The 7,570-nt window shown below is 52.8% G+C and overlaps 1 gene segment (V, D, J or C); it reads right to left on the bottom strand.

The window, feature by feature from the left end:
- Positions 1-340: 340 nt before the first annotated feature.
- On the bottom strand, positions 341-4,672 carry LOC308266879 (T cell receptor beta constant 1-like). The segment is given in 5 exons: positions 4,663-4,672; positions 1,399-1,791; positions 927-944; positions 656-762; positions 341-406 (listed from the first exon to the last, which is right to left on the bottom strand).
- Between the last annotated feature and the right edge of the window lie 2,898 nt (positions 4,673-7,570).

The following is a 7,570-nucleotide window of genomic DNA, read 5'->3' as shown; positions in this document are numbered from 1 at the left end:
GACCCCTTTGGGGACCCTGTCAAGTGGAAGCAGTGTAGGTGGAGAGGGGGTCGGTTAGTTACTCTCCATGGACTGAAGTCAGGTTGAAGTTCAAGAAAGGTCAGTCCCCCAAAGACACCCTAGAAACACAATTGGGCCAGCATGTCAATTTTATTGGTTTGGTCTGTTCCAGATCCAGGGCTGTGAGCTCAATATGCACGGAAGTAGACAGGAAGGCTGAATATCCATGTTGGAAAGGGATGAGAGGCGGAGAGTAACTCTTAAGGAACACGGACTGGAGCGGTGCAGGAGATCCAGGGAAGGCTGAAGAATGTCTTGGGATGTGCTGTCAGAGCCAGCCTCAGGAATTCTTTTTCTTGGCCTGAGGAAGACAGGATATTGTCAGGATCCCAGGGGCCATGGGAGACTGGAAATGGGGCACAAGAGGCGGATACTGGGGCCTGATTTTGAGATGGGCTCCTTGATTCTCCCACTCCTATCTGCCAGTGGTACATTTCATAAAAATCCCTACATTTTCTCCCCAGTCCATTGTGGTCTTAATGAGATGACTGGATGTATCTCAGCTGGAGCGGGCTCTGAGATCCCATTCCATCCCATGCACAATGTTCTGCCACTTCTGTTCATCTTCCTACCCTAGCCCATCCCCCCTCCTTACCATCCCTATCAGCACCAGGGCGCTGACCAGCACAGCATACAGGGTGGCCTTCCCCAGCAGGATCTCATAGACCAGGGTGGCAGACAGGATCCCTTGCTGGTAGGACACTGTTGGCAGGAAGGGTAAGAGGTAAGTAAAGTAAGTAAGTGCAGGTAAGACCTCTGAGCACCTAGCTCTGGGTTCCCTCAAGCCCTAGTGTCATTGGGTTCTCCATGCCTTGGTTCCAGAGCCAAGACCAAGGGAGATGGGAAGATGGAGACAGCTCACTCACCTGAGGTGATGCCACAGTCTGAAAAAAAAAAAAAGAGGGAGAGACGTGGGTGGGTGAGAAACCTCATCTTCTTAAGAATGTCAAAAATCTAAGCCATCTTCAAGGTCAGCACAGGCCAACAGACACAGCCCAGCCCATCCTCCTCTGATGGCTCTGGTGCCACCTTCCCTCTCTCGTACCAATATCAGCCGATTATTCTTAAAAACCATGTCAAGCAGCAGAAACAAGGGGACCAGGAGGCTACCAGACACTGAGTGCAGGTAGAAAGGGGTCCTAGCTAGCAGCTGCGGGGGGTGTGGATCTGGGGAGGAGCTGGCTGCAGGTGCCCAGCTCACCTTCATGGTGGGCATCAGTCCCTCCTCGCCCACTCCACCATCCCTGTGTCTAGTCTTCCTGACTTGTGCCCGGGTCTTTCTGCTCTCCTCTGGTGCTGGCCGGGCTCAGTCCCCAGCCCACCCCCAGGCCCGCTCACCTGCTCGGCCCCAGGCCTCGGCGCTGACGTTCTGGGTGAGGGGCTTGGGTTTGTCCCAGTCCTGGCTCCACTCGTCTTCCTCCGTGAGCCCGTAGAACTGCACTTGGCAGCGGAAGTGGTTGCGGGGGTTGAGCCAGAAGGCCGCAGAGACCCTCAGGCGGCTGCTCAGGCAGTAGCTGGAGTCATTCTGAGCGGGGTGCTCCTTGTAGGGCTGAGGGTCGGTGCTGACCCCGCTGTGCACCTCCTTCCCGTTCACCCACCAGCTCAGCTCCACGTGGTCGGGGTAGAAGCCCGTGGCCAGGCACACGAGGGTGGCCTTTTTTTTCTGGGTGATCTCTGCTTCTGAAGGCTCAAACACAGTGACCTTGGGTGGGGTCACCTTCCTCAGGTCCTCTGAAAGTGAAGGGGTGTAGGGAGCAGGGCTGCTGAGACCCCATGGGCCTGGGAAGTGTGTGTGTGTGTGTGTGTGTGTGTGTGTGTGTGTGTGTGTGTAAGAGAGAAGGCAGGTGATCACAAAGAAAAATTACACCTAGTCACAGGTACTGCCTGCTTTGGGGTACTGTCCCATTCCTCTTTGGTGCTCCCGCCTTTCACTTAACATTCATCCATTTAATCCTATGGCCAGGCCTTGTCCACTGTCTCTCCCCCCTCCTAAAGTGGCATTCGGAACGGCACCGTCTAATATTCACATGATTTTTTTTTTTATCGACGTTACTGGATTTCTCTTCAATTGACGAGACTTTACCTGTCTACTTCTCACCCTTTTATCTAGTAGTTATTTAAATGAGGCCTTGGATCAAAATCAGAACCACAGGATCCAAGTGCTAGAATTGACGGTTCCCACGTGTGCAATTTCAGTGCAGTCCCTTTAAGATTCCTGCATCTCTGCATTATTCCATCTACTTGTGAAGTGAGAATCACAGAACTGACTTTTCAGAAGAGTTATGAAGGTTAAGTGGTATGAGGATTCAGAATGCCGCATCCCTTGAGAGCTTGTTTGGAGGTTCTAGCAGGGGAGCGCAGCTACTCGTATACCCTTGACCGAAGACCAGTCCTGGTCCTCCTCTATTCGGGGAAGGTCGTCCTCTTCGACCGAGCGCGCAGCTTCGGGAGGGACGCACATGGAGCGGTGAGGGAGGAAGGGGACACCCGCCTAGCCAGCCAGATCAGCCGAATCAACCCTGGCGATCAATGGGGTGACAGATGTCTCAGCCAGATCGCCCTCAAAAAAAAAAAACAAAAAAAAAAAAACAAAAAAAAACCAGAATGCCGCATCCCAAACCACGCTACTATTTTCTGAGGGCAAAGAGTAAAAGGGAATTGGGATCACAGAGACATTTTAGGGGAGGGAAGCTTCTTCAGGCAATATACAGATGGCCCATTTTTTGTGTGTGATCAGGTGAGGGCATCCTTTCGTTTTACAGTTGCGGTCATGAGGTGAGGTGTTCAAACATTTAATGGTACATGAAATCATCCCATCAATTTCTCTCCCTCTAAGTGACACCTGAGTTTCCTTCCTGTTCTTCGTTTTCCTTGATTTTTTTTTTTTTGGGGGGGGGGTTGGTTCTTAGCAGTTCTGTTAAAGTGAAGAAATCTCTTTCTAGCGAGAACCCATTCATTCCCAGCATCCAGGACTCTGGAGAAAATTTGTTATAAACCTCATCTGCTTTTCTGAGGAGGTGACCTTCCAGAACTCTCTCATGGAGGTGGGACCCACACACTCCTGATCAGGACCACACGCATGGATTAATGCTTTGGGGATGCCATTTCAGAATCCTAAATATGTGGAACAGGAAGCCCCACATCTTCATTGCCAGCTGGGCCTGCAGATTATGTACCTGGTCTTGTTCCTCCCCCCACCCAACTCCTTCCTTGCTAATTCCTTACACCTCCAGCCCATTAGTGGCTGAAACAGTCACATCCATCTCACTTCTACCTGCAGCGCCTGGCTTTATCAGATTTTCTGCTCTCAGCCTGTTAACTTCCACTCTGTCTCTGGGATCCCGGCCTTCTAGGAGCACCATGGACTTCTCTGATCCCTTTACTCAGCAAATGCTCAGTTCCCACTGCAAAAATTAAAGCTGTGTCTTGAGCCACATATCAGCTGCTCCCAGGCAGGACAAACACAGCAGACCTTGACCACACTGGAGACACTGCCCTTACAACTTCACTGGGAGGCTGGGCTCAGCCCTGCTTCCGTGTGTGTGAGTGCCTGCAAGGGGTAGGCCTGGCTGCCTCCATCCGTGTGCACCAGGGAGCTGCTGTTTGTGCTCTGCTGTGGGCTGGCCTACACTCAGGCAAAACTGGGACATTTTTACCTCTTCTCAGCCACATGCATAGCCCTCCTCTCCATGCCTATATTCCACAGAAACCGAATTTCCCATGCTAACTTCCAAAGTCACCAGCAAGTCATCAGAGAGCCAGGGACTGGAACCTGGCATCCCTCTGCTGATTCCAAAGTCAGTCTTTGGCCAACTCAGAGGGTCACAAGAATCCAGAAATTATTTTAGACTTACTTTAGTGTAACTGAGCCCCATCGATTTAGCTTAACGATTTAGCTCAGTCACAAACACTGCCTGTAATGTGTTTATCAAATCATCCAGGTAAACATATGGAGTTTATTGTCATCTCTGACCTCAGGATTTTCATCACCAGGTAACTTTTAAGGTCTTTTCCTCCCCAACAACCTAAGTTCTTTCAGAAAATTTTTCTCACTCCCTGGCAAAATATCTGCATTTTAATACCTGTTTCTGTGACCCATGAACTCTCTGCAAGTCTGGGCTGTTTAACCTAGTGTGTGGGTGATAGAGATTTCAGGCCAACAGGGACAGAAGGCTCATGGCTTTGCTGATCAGCCAGGGGGAGGTGTGGATATTGGGCCCCTCCCCCACACCTGCTTTAAGGGATCCTCAGCTTAGCAGGAAAAAAGCTGAGGGTTTTGCCTCTAATTTTAAATCTAGACTGCCAAACAGTAAGTCAATAAAGCCTGGCTGATTTATTTTTATTTTTATTTATTTTTTTTAACAATCTAAGCAGTCATGAGGGCCTCACTAAGTTGCTGGGGCTGGCAGCTGACCTGTGATCCTCCTATCTCAGCCTCCCACTTCTTGCATCTTTACTGAGTCCTGTTCATTTGCTTTCCTTGTTGGCTTCCAAGTAGCCCTTTTCTTCTCTGTTGATCAGCATTCAGATAAACTGAGCCTGATCTGAATAATTTCGGCCCCTGACACCTGTCCGGAGCTGTGCTCTTCAAATTCCACCTACTCGGGCTCATACCGGCTATTCCCTGCCCATCTCGCTTTTAGTTTTGTTTTTTTACCTCTTAGTAGCAGATATACCCCTTCCTACCTTATTCCCCAAACCAGGTCTGTCCTTCTGTCTTCATTCCTAGTCTAGAGGCTCCTAATACATCTCCCCCACCTCTCATTGGCTCCGTAAGCACTCCGAACAGAGAAATGGAAACCACCCTTGTCTCTGCCGGGTTCCCAGACCCTGAACCCCCCAACCCAGCCCGTAGTCCTCGGAGAGGTGAAGTTGCCCAGCTGACCCCGTGTTCGCCAACACCCTGGCGCCCCCAGCTCGAGTTCAGCCCCCTCCCGCCCCCGCCAGCTTCCCAGGGACCCAGCGGCAGAAGCAAGAAGATGCGAGGAGACGCGCGAATCTCACCTACGACCGTGAGTCTGGTGCCAGGACCGAAGTTCTGTTCATACGAACACAGACGCACAGCCCCGCACGCAAACTCCGAGGCCCCGGCTCCAAGTCCTTCGGGCCGGAGCGCAGCACCGGGAGGCGGGTGCGAGAAGCAGAAGCAGCTCCCGGGCCCTGCGCCTTCCTTCCCGACCCCGCACCCCCGGAGACTCACCCAGTACAGTCAGCCGGCTGCCAGCCCCAAAAGTCAGGGCTGCGGCTGTAGAGCACAGCCCGGGGGCTCCCCACAAAAACCGGACCCCGCACCCCGCCCGCCGCCGCGAGCCCCGCAGCTCACCTAGCACCAGGAGCCGCGTGCCTGGCCCGAAGTACTGGGTCTCCCGGTTCACGGCCCCCCAGCCCCGCACAAAAACACGCGCCGCGAGCGATCCCGCCCTGGCCCCAGCAGTCCCGGCTCACCTAGCACCGTCAGCCGGGTGCCTGCACCGAAGTACTGAGTGTTTTGGCTCACAGCCTCCCCGAGCGGCACAAAAACAGACCCGGGCCTCCCCATCGCTTGCGCCCCAGAGCGCCCTCGCCGCCCCCCGCGCGACCCCCGCTTACCCAGCACAGTCAGCCGGCTTCCTGGGCCGAAATACTGAGTGTCTGCGGTCACAGCCGTCGGGCCCAGGACAAAAACCAGCTGCCCACCATTGGCATCCCAGCCATGGTCCCCACCAAAGTACTGAGTACTCAGTTGCTCTCCCAGAACCCAGACCAGAAGTCCTGTGGCCCCGGAGCTGAGCAGGGCACCGCTCAGCAAGGTCTCATAGAGTATTGAGCAGCTGTCTACCGCCCTCCGTCCCACCCCTGGCACCCCAAAGCTGCCTTCCTTACCCAGCACGGTCAGCTTGGAGCCAGCACCAAAGAACAGCTGCCCGGTGTTCACACAGCCCCGGGGATCCTGGTGCAAACCTCCTGCCTTCCCCAATGGAGGAAGCCCCTAGGCCACCCTCCCTCCCGCTGGGAGCAGCCTTCTTACCTAGCACTGTGAGCCGGGTCCCTGGCCCAAAGTACTGCTCAGCATAGGAGCACAGTAGGAAGGACTGCCAAGAATTCCTCCCCCTCTCCACCTCCCTCAGCACAGGCCAGGGCTCCCTCCCTCTCTTTCCTGGGCGTTTCTTTCTCTCCCCATCTCTCCCCACCTCCAGACTTATCTGGACAGCAGAGGTTGCAGAAGGCTTCGCAGAGGTTGCCCCCAATTTGCATGGGACCATCATCTTGGTTTGGGACTAATAATCCAGGGAACGAGAATTTGAAAGCCGTATTGGGTAGTGCTGGGCAGCGTGGCCTGGGAACGTGCTGCAGACTAGACTCTTCCTTTTACTACCTATATGGCTTGCAACCCCTGGGACCTCAGTTTCCTCATCTGAAAAATGGGTTATCTTTCCCACAAGGCTTTTCTAAATGCTTAATTGTTATGCATGCACAAGGCTTTTGCCAAGGGCAAGTTTTATGAGACATGGTGGATGGTGATGGAGCTGTCCTGCCTTGCCTTTCCTACTCCTTGGGAAGCTGCCTGGAACAGGGACCAGCTCCACAGACCCCTCTCTGTCCAGTAGCTGCATTCCTTGGGCCAGGAGGAGCCCTTTTCTGGGGCAGAGCTTTTTGTAAAGGCATCTCCTCCACCTGAATCATCGTGCCCCCCCCACTCCCCACAATGCTACACCGTGATACAAAAATGTTCCCTTCCCATTGGTCCCCCTTCCCCCAGCCTCTGGGCACAGGCAGGAAGTGCAGGTGGCAGAGGTTAGCTTGACTGAGTGAGCCTGGGAAGACAAACTTCAGGTCAATTTAAACCGGGGAGGGGCTTCGGGGAAGGTCTTGGTGGTAGTGGTGGTGGCGGCGATGGGGGGCAGAGCGCCCCTCCCTGGAACACACGCCACCCTGGGAAGGCCATCTATGTCACTGGGTCTCCCTTCTGGGGCTCACTGTGCCCATCCACTCAGCCTAGCATTTATAGTGAAGTGGATGGGCGGGGCCAAGGGTTAAAGGGAAGGCCATACAACAAGCATGGCAGATTTGGGCACAATGACAAACTCAGGAACCACACTGCTTCCCCATTGCTCCCCAGAAAAAGCTTACTCTATGTACTAATTTATTTCACAAGTTTAAAAAAATGTTTTAAAAATATTTTATTGTTGCATTGCATTTATATATCACAGTGACGCTTAATGTGTTAAAAAACATACGTGCACACAGTTCTGTATGTTTCCCTTCATGTCCTACCCTACCCTGTGAGATTGGTAGCAATATCTTCACATATTGCCATCGTATTAAACTATTTCCTTCCTCAATTCTCTCTCTCTCTCCTTAACTCTCTCCCCTAACCTCCTTCAACCACTCTACAGACCTCCCTCTCTCTGTGTCTCTGAATTACTTAAAGTCCCTTATATTTCTTATTTTATCGCTAACGTCCACACGAGAGAAGACATACCACCCTTGACTTTCTGAGACTGACTGCTCTCACTTGTATAACATTCTC

Source organism: Muscardinus avellanarius, assembly GCF_963383645.1.
Source record: "Muscardinus avellanarius genome assembly, chromosome: 9".
NCBI classification, from domain to species: Eukaryota; Metazoa; Chordata; class Mammalia; order Rodentia; family Gliridae; genus Muscardinus; species Muscardinus avellanarius.
The sequence above is the reverse complement of the archived record's forward strand: the minus strand, read 5'-3'. Positions and strand labels throughout refer to the sequence as shown.